This window comes from Dendrobates tinctorius, unplaced genomic scaffold, assembly GCF_039654945.1.
Source record: "Dendrobates tinctorius isolate UK_male_01 unplaced genomic scaffold, ASM3965494v1 ptg000321l, whole genome shotgun sequence".
NCBI lineage: Eukaryota > Metazoa > Chordata > Amphibia > Anura > Dendrobatidae > Dendrobates > Dendrobates tinctorius.
In genome coordinates, this window is record NW_027361988.1 from 95,950 (window position 1) to 110,267 (window position 14,318).

The 14,318-nt window shown below is 44.2% G+C and overlaps 1 long non-coding RNA gene and 1 pseudogene across 1 annotated transcript; both read right to left on the minus strand.

Moving 5' to 3' along the window:
* Nucleotides 1–5,777: 5,777 nt before the first annotated feature.
* Nucleotides 5,778–14,318, minus strand: part of LOC141073954 (uncharacterized) — a 79,510-nt pseudogene continuing 70,969 nt past the window's right edge.
* LOC141073968 (uncharacterized) lies at nucleotides 8,221–13,649 on the minus strand. The gene is made up of 3 exons (XR_012227101.1): nucleotides 13,549–13,649; nucleotides 13,260–13,350; nucleotides 8,221–10,840 (listed from the first exon to the last, which is right to left on the minus strand). It is a non-coding gene; the product is annotated as an uncharacterized lncRNA (long non-coding RNA).

The window sequence follows — 14,318 nt, forward strand, 5'->3', positions numbered from 1 at the left end:
CAGTCTATTTATGTCTGTATGCTTCAATAACATGGGGATTGTCTGCATTGGGTAGAGTAACTTTGGAAAACTCATCATCTTCAAAAGATGATTTCTACCTAGCAATGATAGCGGTAGCCCCTCCCACATCCTTAGTTCCCGTTCTATTTTCTTTATCAAAGGTTTGTAGTTCAATTCGTATATCGACGCTGTTGTACGTCCCATCTGTATTCCCAAATATTTAAGGTGAGACCGTGCTATCGGTATCCCAGAGATGCCATCTCTTGTTCCATCGGCAACCATCAATTGCATCTTTTGCTCACACAGAAACAAAATTTCACACTTTGCTCTGTTCAATTTAAAGCCTGATAAGCCCCCAAACTCCTCTATCTGTTTTATCACTTTTGGGAGATCCCTCTGAGGGTTGTTCATAAATAGTATGATATCATCCGCAAATAGGGCTGAACACAATTGTTCCTTCCCGACCCTAATACCTTCGAAACAATCTCCTTCATTTAACAGTCTAGACAATGTCTCAATGGCCAGATTAAACAGGAGGGGTGACAGTGGACATCCCTGTCTAGTCCCCTTGCTCAATGGGAAAGATCTTGACAGGAACCCGGGCGTCGCCACCCTCGCCTGAGGATTCGCATACAATACCCCTATGAATGTACGAAAGGCTCCCCTTATCCCCATGTTATCTAGTACCATCTCCAGCCATGTCCACCCCACGCTATCAAACGCTTTTTCAGCATCAAGTGTGACCATGGCTGGACACTCCTCCTTTCAAAGATCCCTATGTCTAATGGCATCCATTACCAGCATAGCCCTCCGCACATTCGTCACCGCTGCCCTCCCCTTAACGAACCCCGATTGTGCCGGTGATATTAAATTTGGTAGTATCTCCGCCAATCTATTGGCCATCAATTTGGCCAAGATTTTGAGATCTTGGTTTATTAATGAGATTGGCCTATAGTTTGCTGGGTTGTCTAGATTTCTGTCCCCCTTGGGTATCAATTTTATGTACGCAGTGTTAATGTGTCCCGAAATTCCACTTCCTCTCATTATTTTGTTATACATTCTAGTCAGGATCGGTGCTACCTGCTCTCTCATTACTTTATAAAATTCCCCATTAAACCCGTCAGGTCCCGGTGCCTTGTGTACGTTCAGATCTCCTATTGCCGTCTGTACTTCTTCTAATGTTATTTCTGCGTTCAATCTAGACAGCTCTTCCGTATTAATTTGCGTGAGTTTTATGTTTTTCAACCAGTCATTTTCCCTGCCAACCGTCTCTTCCCCCTTACTATATAATTTTGCATAGTAATCCCCCAGAATCTCAGTAATCTCTTGTGGGCTTGTCGATTTGCTCCCGTCAGGTCTAGTCATGTTAGTTATCAAAGTCATTGGTCGTCGACCTTTTGCCAGATTGGCCAATAGTCTCCCTGCCTTATTGCCAAATTTGTGTAAATCAACTTCCTGTTGTGATCGTATCAGATCCTCCCTTTTCCCCGCCCAAGATTGAAATTCCTGTCTTGCTGCTTTCCACTCCTCTTTTGACTCTTGTGTCTTGTTTTCTAGATACCATGTGTACTTCTCTCTGAGGGCCTCACTTGCAGCCTGGTATTGTTTGTGGGTATGTTTCCTAAGTTTAGCTACATGTCCCATCAATCTTCCCCTTAATACTGTTTTTGCTGCTTCCCAAAACAACATTATATCCGCCTCATGTTCACTATTGGTTCTGCTATAGTCTTCCCACCATTCGTTCAGTGTTTTGGCAAATTCCTTGTCTCTAAGTAGAAACGACGGAAACCTCCACAAGTAGTCCGTCCCCCTCAGTGTTGTATCAGTGATTTCTAGAAGCACAGGGCTGTGATCCGATATCACCATATCTCCAATAGCCACATCCCTTACCCTATGCATCAGAAATTGGTCTACCAAAATGTAATCAATCCTGGACCACGCTTCGTGTGGATGCGAGTAGTGAGAATATTCCCGGTCATTTGGGTGAAGCATTCTCCAACTATCTTTTAAATTTGTGTCCTCCAAAAGCTTGACCATTAATCCTTTTACCTCCCTGATCGGTCTGCCGTCGTCTCTACTATATCTCTTATCTTCCCCCCTTGAAACCACTGCATTAAAGTCCCCTCCGACTATCCGTTTGAGTTCTGTGTCTTTTCCCAATTCAGTAGTGATAAAGTTAAAAAATGAAGTTTGTTCATTGTTAGGGGCGTATATGTTATATATATATCAAACTCTCCTCTATGGACTGGTAAGCTTAATGTGAATATACCTCCCTTCTTCATCATTGATCTGAGACACTATCGTGTGATTAAAATTTTTGTTAATTAGAATCATCACCCCTGCCTTTCGTCCCAGGAAGCCTGACCCAACTACTTTTCCCACCCATAGTTTCTGCATACGGAAGAAATCCCCCTGGGGTAGGTGTGTCTCCTGTAGTAATGCTATATCGACTTTCAGTCTTTTGAGTTGCCTCAATATCATCATGCGTTTATGTGGTGACTTCAGTCCTTTCACATTCCATGTCACTATTCTAACCATTGTCCCAATTTCTCAAGTATTTCACGTCGACATGTGGTATTTCATATGTGTGGTGTTGTGACCCCTCCAAGCGTTCAGTGCGCCTATAACGTTGCTTTCCCTGAACCCATCTGCTCATCCTAAATCTATTATCAACTAACAACCCCTCAACTGTCCCCCCCTTTACAGTCAATCGTCTCTTCACTTCCATTTTTTCTGTGATGCTCCTGGCTCCGCAACTCCCTCTCAGCTCACTGATTAGTAATTACCCATAGCCTATCCCCCATTCTTCTGCTCCCCACTATATCAAGGCAAGGCCTTCTTGGTCAATAATCTTGTCAACATACAATACCCCTTCCCTCCTTTCCCATACACCTTGTTTGGTGCCTCTGAACCCAATCTCCCTCTCCTTCCTAACGATATGGTCCTCCCAGCACCCAATAGAGAGATTTGGAAGAGAAGCCCGGACCCCCATGAACGCCAAAGCTCCTCTACCCCCCAGAGTATGCAGGATCCCGGGATCCATAGAGACCAAAGAGGAGGGGAGAATCAAAGAGAAGATGTAAGAAAAGGAAAAAAAAAATGTCCACCTCTACTTTCCGTCATTCCCCCCTCCCATAGGTCCCCCAGTTCGGTCCAAAATGATATATCTTCTCCTTAGAGTCTCTCTCAAGGCGCTCCCCTGCCCCGGTCTCCAGATTTGCGTGGCGGCGATCTTCTTTCCTTGGGATTCCTCGTATGGAGCTCCTTCCCCTCCTCTCTCCTCTCCCTCCATTCGTTCCGGCCCTCTTCTCGAACCTCCCCCTCACTTTCCCCGCATCGACCACCCCTCCTCCCCGAAGATTCTCTTGTCTGGTCACTTTCCTCCGCCTCCTCCATCCATCTCTCCGCCTCTTTCAAGTCCTTTGTCACAAAAAAGGATCCATCTTGTCTTGTCACTCTCAGTAGGGCAGGGTAGAGCAACTGGAACTTTATACCTTTGCGGTACAGTGTAGTGCAGATCTTGCTGAAGGTCTTCCTTTTCCGGGTGACCTCTGCCGAATAGTCTCCAAATATCAATACTTTATGTCCTTGTAAAAACAATGGGATCCTCCTTCCTCTAAATGCTCGCAGCAACTCTTCTTTGTCCTTATATTCCAGGTATTTTATTATGACTTGGTGCGGTCTGGCTGTTCCAGTCGCCCCCGCATTGTCTTCCTTCCCGCTCGTTCTCCACATGCCTGGATTCTCTCTTACAGGTCCCACTCTGTGCGCTCTTTCCACTCTGCAATTATGTGTCAGACCCAGCACCTTGGGGAGCTCTATTTCACAAATGTTATCCAATTGTCGCATGCTTATAGATTCCGGCAGCCCCACCAGCCTTAAATTGCTTCTCCTGGATCGATTTTCCAAATCCTCCAGTTTGTCTTTTATAGCCTGGGAGCCCTCCGACATCTCCTTCAACTGCTCCTTTAATGTTATCACCTCGTCCTCTGCAGCTGATATTCTTTGTTCCACCTCTGCCATCCTGGTTCCCTGCTGTGTGACCTGTTCTTTAATGGAGGATAGCGCAGCCCCCACCATAGCCTCCAGGGACTCTTTTATCCTGTCTGCCAGGTGCGTTGCCACTGCCCCAGCCAAACGGTCATAGTCTATCTGCATGTGTTATCTGGCTGCGCTGCTGGGCTGCCGACTTTTCGTTCTGCCTCTCCCCTTCCTCCTCCACCAGGCTCTGCTCACCTTCCTGCAGACCGCTGTATCCCGCGTCTGCCGCCATTTTATGGTCCCGTGCTGTGTGGTCTCCCTCTGCAGCTCCTTGCTTTAAGTGCTTGCCGCCACTCCGGAGAAGGTACCGCTCCATATACCGATATCTCCTGCTCCCTGCCTCTCGCTTTCCACTGTCTCTCGCGGCCGTGGGGTGTTCTGTGTCGGTCTTTGTAGCTGAGGATTGCACGGAGCTCTGTCTCCTGCGTCCTCACATCAGAGCGCCGGAACCGGAAGTCCAACCCCCAGTTTTTAATGGGTAACTATTATTATAAAGTAAATTAAAGTTGACAAGCTTAAGTAATAAGAATTGATGGCGTTGGTATTGCAATGGGCATTTTAGTTGTGTTTACAGTCCTCCACTCCCAGCCGACTTTTCTTCCCCATTGACTTGCACTGGGTTTCGTGTTTCAGTCGGACCTTCGACTTTTCCCGATATTCGGCCGATTTCGTTCGACTCGACTTTTGAGAAAGTCGGGTGACCCGAAAAAAGGCTATGTCGCTCATCTCTACTCCCAAGACCTCCTTCTCTCCTCCACACTTATTCGCTCCTCACCCAACCGCCTCCAAAACTTCTCCCGAATTGTCCCCATCCTCTGGAATTCTTTGCCCCAACACGTCCAGCTATCAACCACACTCGGATCCTTCAGACGGAACCTGAAAACCCATCTCTTCAGGAAAGCCTACAGCCTGCAATGATCCCCGCTGCCCCCTCACCACTACTGGAGCTACCACCTCACCATCACTGGAGCTGCTGCAACCCCCCAACCTACTGCCGCCTTCCCCATCCTGTAGAATGTAAGCTCGAAAGGGCAGGGTCCTCTCCCCTCTATATCAGTCTGTGATTGTTTGTTTACTGTAAGTGATATCTGTAATTTGTATGTAACCTCTTCTCATGTACAGCACCATGGAATCAATGGTGCTATATAAATAAATACTAATAATAAAAATAATAATATTGCACTCATTTCTTGACAGACCGCAGCATGGCCATTAGTTAGAAGCTGCTAATGATCTTTGGAGCAGGTAAGTTTTCCCTGAGTGGTACATATTGGGCCGTCTGAAGACTGAGTTTAGTCTAGGACAATTTGTCTGCACTACTAATTAACAGCAGTTACAATACCAAACTAAGGCAGTCCCTATAGGAGAAAAACAAGAATTATACTGTATTGTCACATACTATCTATTCCTGACACTGGAGGGGCTTATAAACTTACACAGTATATAGTTTGAGGTCTGGGATCTGCCAATATGGGGCTAGTTTTCTGGCTGTTTCGGATAACATGATACATGATTTTAGTTTTTTTTTGTCTGGTCTCACTTGAATATAGGTCAATATTAAATAGTCTCCTGATGAGTCGCCTTTGGTGAGGATGAAACCCGTAGAAAAGAGAGGCTTGGAGAGTGAGTGTGCATATGTCACCTCACCCTATATACTGAGATGTGGGATATTTGTTTTTTCTATTAGTAACCTTCTGACTAACCTTCAGGGGGTGAATTATGGGTATAGATTTACATTTGGAAGTAATAAAGTTTAATTTTATCCTTTTGTCAGCAAACATGAGGAATAACAAGAGATAATCCCTTTAAGAAGATCCAGGTTTGGTTAAAGCGATTCCAACATTCTGAACAAAAAAGGGTTCTCCCATATGTGACATCGCTGATGTTTATTAACAGTTGATTTCCAAGTAAAATATTTACCACATTAAGAAAATAAAAAAGGCTTCTCCCCTGTGTGACTGCTCTGATGGCGATCAAGAAGCGCTTTCTGGCTAAAACATTTCCCACATTCTGAACATGAAAAAGGCTTCTCCCCTGTGTGAGTCCTCTGGTGCCTAACCAATGTTGAGTTACGATTAAAACATTTCAAACATTCTAAACATGAAAAAGGCTTCTCCCCTGTGTGAATTCTCTGGTGAACAACAAGGTCTGATTTCTGTTTAAAACATTTCCTACATTCTGAACATGAAAAAGGCTTCTCCCCCGTGTGAATTCTCTGGTGACTATCAAGCTCTGATTTCTGTTTAAAACATTTCCTACATTCTGAACATGAAAAAGGCTTCTCCCCTGTGTGAATTCTCTGGTGAACAACAAGGTCTGATTTCTGATTAAAATATTTCTCACACTCTGAACAGGAAAAAGGCTTCTCCCCTGTGTGAGTCCCCTGGTGCCTAACCAATTTTGAGTTACGATTAAAACATTTCCCACATTCTGAACAGGAAAAAGGCTTCTCCCCTGTGTGAATTCTCTGGTGGTATACAAAATGTGATTTAGATGTAAAATATTTTCCACATTCTGAACAGGAAAATGACTGATTTGCGTTAGTAGCAGTTTGTTTTTTAATGCCTCTTTTGTGACTTTGATTTTCCTTAGTAGTCAGTAATGAATCAGAAGATGGGACCTGTTTCATAGGATCAGATGACAGATCTTGGCTGTGAATGGATGATGGTATATCTGGAGTAATAGCAATCACTTCATTTGTATCTTGTAGGATATTAAGATCATCAGATTTAAAAACTGAAGATGTCAGCTGTCCCTCTGATCTCCTGGTACAGTCATCTGCTAACATAATAAAATAGTACTTTTTAATAAAATATCCTTGAGTTTTATATTTTTGAACATTTCTACTTCACTTGATATTTTTATGGACAGTTTATGTAACAAAAACTTAAATTTACAAAACAATGACAGTTCACAGTCTAATAGAAAACCTTGTTGGATGAGCCAGTAGTGTGCGGTGTTCAACTGTTGGTTCATTCTGCCTCCCAAATGTCAAATATAAAGAAACTAATCAATGTTATGTAGGCGAAAATAATACCAATTCTCATCTCACAAAAAACAAGTCCCCACTCAGGTCCATCATCTGTCAATGGAAAAACAGAGGTTCCCGCACTATTAGTGGCTCAAAGGCTGCTGAAAAGCAACAAGGTTTCCATAAACCAATCCGGCAAAATCCGCTCTCACTTCGGAGTCTTGCAGTGTGCGCAAACAACATTTAGGATCCCTGTATTTAGCAATACTACAGTGAGAAGAACCCACTTAATTTGTGGTGTGTGTCTCCTGGAGCACAATCTGGGCACTATGTGCTGGGTAATAAAATGGCAAATGTGTAATTTTCACTCTCCAACATCCACTGCGTGTTAATTTCCAGAAAGTGGCTGTGGAGTCAAAATATTCACTCCTCCTAAGGATTATAACCCTCAGTGAATTAATTTATAAAATGGAATCACTTTATGGGGATTTCTACTATTCTGGTTTCTGTCATTTAGTTATATTAGGGCTTCTGCATATGGTGTGTCCAATCTCATCTGGGATCTGTTCCTGCTGTCCAGCTGGAGTAATCTGGTCCCTACTTCAGCCAATTGGAAAGTACCACACCCTACTAAAGCTCAAAGCACATGGCCGGAATCTGCCAGATACAGCGCTGTTCTCCTCTGGTTCAGTCCTCTGTGCTCAGCTTGCGGCTTGTGTATTTGTTTCCTGCTGTGACCGTGGCCCGTTTACTGACTACTCTTGTGTCTTCTGATTCTGTGTTCTGTCCTTCTGGTTCTGACCCAGCTACCTGACTATTCTTCTTGCCATCTAACACCACAGAATAGCAGGTAACACCATGGTCCAAGCCTAGGGGTCCCTGTGTAAGTCCAGATTCCATGTAAGGGTGTTATAGGGCGATGAGCAAGGCAATCCTTGGGATATGGAGAGTAGAGAAGATAGAGCCAAGCATGTTCATGGAGGACATCTTTTGAGCTGCCAGGTGACCATGAACAGAGCTCCCAATACATTGTGTCTGTAAACTATTCCTGCTAGATCTGCATTCAAATAGCTAAATATATATAACAAAAATGGGGCGCACCAACTGTACCAATCACAAATATATAAATGAAGGTTTAGGTGCAGCAACAGTGGAATAATAAACATGAGAAGAGAAGAAAAAGAACCACTGCAAATAGCGCACACTGAACCAGTACAAAAACAATGTTTTATTGATGCAGCAATACAATTAAAAACATAATAAAAACATATGAAGCATCCCACAATATATAACAGTGAAGTATGGCATATCACAATTATAGATTATGCTGTAATAACCTGTATATCAACCATGTGGTCCAACCTCACTGCAATAAATCACAACAACCACCCCATAAACCTGCTCATGGAGACCAAGGGCCCTAATATTGCACAATCACTGCATGAAATAATTCCATGCATGTGTCCCTAAATATTCACTGGTTAGGGCACACAGGCCATAATAAGCCAACAGCAATATGGCCAATGCCCACAATCCAATATTCAATTGTACCACACAAAAATTACTCCAGAGCAACCAATGATAAGGTCGCAGTGAAAATACAGCTATAACCAAGTGGGTGCTACACCCAGGATCATACCCCACGCGTATCGCCGCAACCCATGCGGCTTCATCAGGGGAGCTAAATAGCTAAATGGCGCTCCTTCCCTTCTGAAGACTTCCATGTGCCCAGACAGTAGTGTACAATTGTATGTAGGGATTAGTGCGAAGCTGGAAAATAATTTGTAAGATCCATTTGTTTCCTATTATCCTTTGTGAAGAATTCCAAACTTACCACCACATAAAGTGACACACGTCAGATATTAATAATGGGGCCTGATTAGGAACTACTGAAATGATCAAACTCCACAGTCTCCATCAGTAATAAATGAGCAGCTAGTGGTGAAACCTCTCTGGGGTAATTAGCGTATGGGTCTCGGAGACTTCACAATCTATACTATCCTAAGCTCCAATAATATTTTCTGTCAGATGAGTTTCAAGAAGAAATATTAGGCATTTAAAGAGAACTGTGTATAAGGCCGGTTTCACACGTCCAGATATTTTCGGTACCGGAGATGTCCATGTGTGTAATACTTGTGGTACATGTGTGACAACTGTGTGCAGCATCAGTACCACATGGACGGTCGGAAGGGAAGAAGCGCTACAGTAAGCGCTGTTCACCGGCGGCAGGTGCTGAAGACGCTCTCATCATTCTCCTCTGCTCTGTCGGCAGGGAGAATGATGAGAGTTATATTAAAGTCAGAATGATGACAGCAGGTGGCGGCTTTTGGGACTATTATTCCCATCAACCTACACCTGCTGCTAAGAACAGTGACAGCAGGAGCGGATGATGGGAGTATTCCTCACATTTAAAAAACTGCATGGGGTCCCCCCATTTTTGACAACAAACCTTGCTAAAGCTGACAACTGGGGGATGGTATTCTCAGGCTTGTAAGGGGCCAGCCTAAAAATAACAGCCCGCAGCTGCCCAGAAAAGGCACATCTATTAGATGCGCCAAATCTGGTGCTTTTCCCGGCTCTTCCCACTTTCCCTGTAGTGGTGGCAAATGGAGTTCATATTTGTGGGGTTGATGTCACCCTTGTATTGTCTGGTGACATCAAGTCCACGGCTTAGTAATGGAGAGGTGTCTATAAGACACCTATCCATTACTAATCCTATAGTTATATGGTAAAGACACAGCCAGAATAAAGTCTTATATTAGAAATAAAACAAAACACAGTTTTCATTTTTTATTTAACAATAACACAGAGAATTAGCTTGAACTGTGGTGACCTCATCACTGGCTATTTCCCACAGTCCTGAGGTCACTGCAGTTCAGCCTGGCTGGAAACCTCGATGATGTCACTTCTGGTTAATGATGTTGTGCTTGCAGCAGCTCATTCACCAGTGGTTCTCTGCCTGCATGGTTGCATCTTGGCACCGTCCAGGTTGAAAACGAATTATCCCCCAGACATGGATTACGGCGTGGGACAGAGCGACAGACAGGTATGGTATATTGTTGTATTTTATTTTTATTACAGAACGAGGTCTTCGGTGGAAATAGGCGTTAGGTGAGTATAACTGTGTTTGTTATTTTTAAATAGAAAAGGAAAACTGTTTAGTTTTATTTCTAATAAACGGCTTTATTCTGGCTGTGTCTTTATTTTCCATGTAGCCAGGGCCGGACTGGGAGTGAAATTCAGCCCTGGCATTTGTAAGACCACAGGCCCACGTCTTGTACCCTCTGTAATCTTGCTCTCTAGATAGTCTAATACAGGTCAGCGGCCTACAATCACAACGTTTAGTGTTGTGACCTGCAGAGCTGACAGCCACTGAATTATGGCCACTTTAGATGGGCCAATAATCATGAAATGTGGGATTGTAAGAGCGCGGCTTCCTGATTATCGGCTCATTTCAATAGGTCAGTAATCACCTGATGGAAGGAAAAATGATTATTAGTCACGGCTTAAAAATCCAGGTTCTTGGTGGCACATTGCTCGGGGTAAACAGGACATGCGCTCCTGAGAACAGGACAGTCTACGTGCACAGAACATATTACCAGTCGCTGTGTGCACAGAGAAGTGCGTCCTCCTGTGTGAACAGGCCGTAGAGGACACTGACTGACGTGTATATGGCTGGTCGGTGGTCGTGGACATGCTGGAGCACAGGAATGACAGGAAAGTCTCAGTCAGACAGCCGTTTCTCACGTCCATGTTCTCTCTGTGGTTTTCATTAGTTCTCTTCCATTATAGTCTATGGTGCTGCTCACAGGCTCATGTTCTTGCAGACTGTGTCTCCCCAAATAAAAATCAGACATTTTCATTTTTAATTGTTGTCACAGACACAATCCCCTCCACAAGTCTCTGAACCTGCGCCGATCACAGACCCCACATAGATCGCCCCAGTGCACACTCTGCGCGGATTAACACTGTAATGTATAGGAGAAGATTTTCATTCATTTAGTTTTTTTCATACGTGAAAATCACTAAAGTTCCCGTCTGGGGGCAGCACCCATCACCGGCCCATGTGTAGTGACCCATTAACCAGTTTATCGCTGCCTTGCCTTCCTTATAGAAGCAGCAGAGACTGGACAGATGGTTTTCATGCTGGGATGCCTGTATTTTGTGGCTGCAGAACCAAGGTAAGGGGATGTGCACACATCTTTGTCAGGCGGATTGAAGAAGCGCCACAAACCTGCCGCTAAACATGAACTTAGTGCACGGCAATGGAAAACCACATTGCTGTACCCGCTCCGTCTGTTACGTCTTTTATCTGCTTCAGTGCTTGGAAACTGAGGCCATTAATAGAAGTAGCACATTCTGTCACCTGCAACTATAATAGAAACTATCGAGAAAAGACGCCGGTGGCACAAAAGACATGGCGCCTTCAGGTAAAAGACCGGAGACACTTTCCTGAAGCAGCTCTGCCCCCTGAAAAAAAACTGTGTGCACATACCCTAGATACAAACACAAGGCTACAGCACCCTGCAAACGCTGAGTACAAGAATCATTCTAAGGCCGGGGTCACACTAGGGTGTGTGATGCGAGAAACAACACCCAGCACTGCCACCGGCACTCGGACCGGAGCGTGCGGCTACATGGATTTCTAAGGGCCAATGCAGACGGCCATATATATCCTCTGATCTGAGAGAATCGGCCAATTATACTGTACAGCTGACACTTGGATCAGGATCTGACCCGAGTGTCAGCACAGTGTGGTCCGATTGTCTAGGATGAGAGATTCAGAGAACACTGAGGAAAAGATGGAGAACAAACTCTTCTCCATTGTGTCATCGGAGTGCAGTCCAGTGTTTTCCACGCACTCATTGTATTGCATTACTGAGCGTGATCAGAATATCATACGTTAACAATATATAACATATAACGCATGTTCCAACCCCATGGATAGAGACAAACACCTCGGTCGCCTCAGAAAGTCCTTTTTGAGTCAGGGCTACCATCCAAGAACAATAGAAAACCAAATTACAAGAGCCACCAGAATGTCAAGGAATCACCTGCCACATTACAAAGCTAAAGAAGAAAATAACCAGGAGCCTCTAGTGGTCACCTACAACCCAAATCTGGAGGTGCTAAAGGGAGCGGCACGGGAATTACAACCTTTACTACAAAACGATGCCCGATTACAATCCATGTTTCCAGACCCCCCACTACTGTGTTTTAGGCAGCCCCCTAATCTAAGAAGCATCATTGTCAGAAGCTCCCTGTCCTCTCCAACAGCTGCAGGAACCTTTCCTTGCAACCAGAAAAAATGTAAAACCTGTCCATTTATAATGACCACGGACAAGATAAAGATCCCCAACTCACATCAGGACTACAAGATCCCAGGTACTCTCAGCTGCATCACATCTAATGGGGTGTACTTAATTATTTGTACTAAATGTCCATCTGGGGGGTCTGTATGTGGGGAGAGACCAGGCAAACACTGAGAACAAGGATGAATTCTCATTGCCACACAATAAGAGAAAAAAGAAGGGATCTACCTGTGGCAAAACATTTTTGTATCCCCGGTCATAGCATGATGGACATTAAATTACTTGTATTAAAAGGTAACTTCAACTCTCAGAGAGACAGGAGGGTCTGGGAGTATAAATTTATGACAACTTTTGACACACTCAGTGCAGGAATGAATGTGTCGCATGGATTTATGTCTTTTTACATCAATTAAGGAATTTGCTCTTCAGACCTTCTGGGGTCATCACACAACACAGAACCAGATCCCAATCAGAGGGCAATAAAACCTTCACACTCCTAATCTATAAACTGTTCCAATATTTATGACAATTCTGCTAAATGTTACTTGTCTTGTCTGTTGCGTTATTTTTGTGCTGTTTTGTGTATAAATATGTGATTTTTCAGATGTTGCATTAGTCTAGCCTGATGAAGAGACCTGAGGAGTCTCGAAAGCTTGCAATGTGCTACCACCTTTTCAGTTAGCCATTAAAAGGTATCAACCACTGAGGACTCTCAATTCTAAATATTCTTTTATCTACTGGCTAACACGGTACAAAGTTATATATCTTTCCTGTATCAAAGTCATTTGAACAGTTTTGGGTGGAGGAGAATGTTGTGGTCTAGAGGCAAAATGGTGATCATGGAAATACGGCCGGACTACACCACCGATAAAGCAGCCACAGCCGGTGACTGAGAGGAATCTGTGACGTCTCTGCATTCAGTGGTTACTACTCACCTGGGTAGTCATATGTGGGAATCTCCTCTTTACACCAGTCATCACCCTTCACATATGTCTCTGTAGTATTAGTATGGGTCAGATCTTCACCCTGAAACAAATATTGTAAGAGTCACCGACAGATGGAGAAGTCCCATCTATGATCAGCTCTAATCCTGCCATCTCCACCGTTCTCATTACACAAGTATAAAACATATAATACTGGTGGATAAAACAAGACTGAGCACAAGACCTTCACAGCCGTCTACACATCATAGGGGAGATCTCCTGACACCTTCTCTCCATCTACCTGATGATCCTGAGGAGCACTGGGATCTTCTTGGTTACAGTCCTGTGGAAGAAGAGGACGGGGACATCTCTCTGGTGTTGTCCTCTTACTGGATAGATCTGGAGGAAACACATACAGGGACTGAATTCATTCTCTACATACAGATAATTATAGGCCGTGTGTATTTAGTCCTGTCTATTACCTGGTGATGTGAGGGGCTGGGGAACCTCCATTATGACGTTCTTGTACAGATCTCTGTGTCCTTCTAAATACTCCCACTCCTCCATGGAGAAATAGACGGCGACATCCTGACACCTTATAGGAACCTGACACATACAATGATACCGTCATCCCCCCGATCCCTTCATAATGTTACTGTATAATGTCCCAGCATTCCCAGCAGTGTCACCTCTCCAGTCAGCAGCTCAATCATCTTGTAGATGAGTTCTAGAATATTCTGGTCATTGATGTCCTCATGGATCAGGGGGTGAGGTGGAGGCCCCGTGATTGGGCTCAGGGGTCTTCCCCATCCCTCAGACACAGGGTCCTGACAGCGATCACTAGAGGTCTTCTTCACCACTGTGTAATCCTGGTTATGGAGGGACACATTAATAAATCTCACTACAGACATTCCCAGAGTCCTCACCTCTCCAGTTCTGTCCATCTGTTATTCCCATAGATAAGAATGATGTAATGTGAGGTCATCAGAATCTCTCACCTCTCCAGTGAGACGGAAGAGGATCTCTAGGGTGAGGTGTAACATCCTCTCCGCCATCTTGTCTCTGTCCATA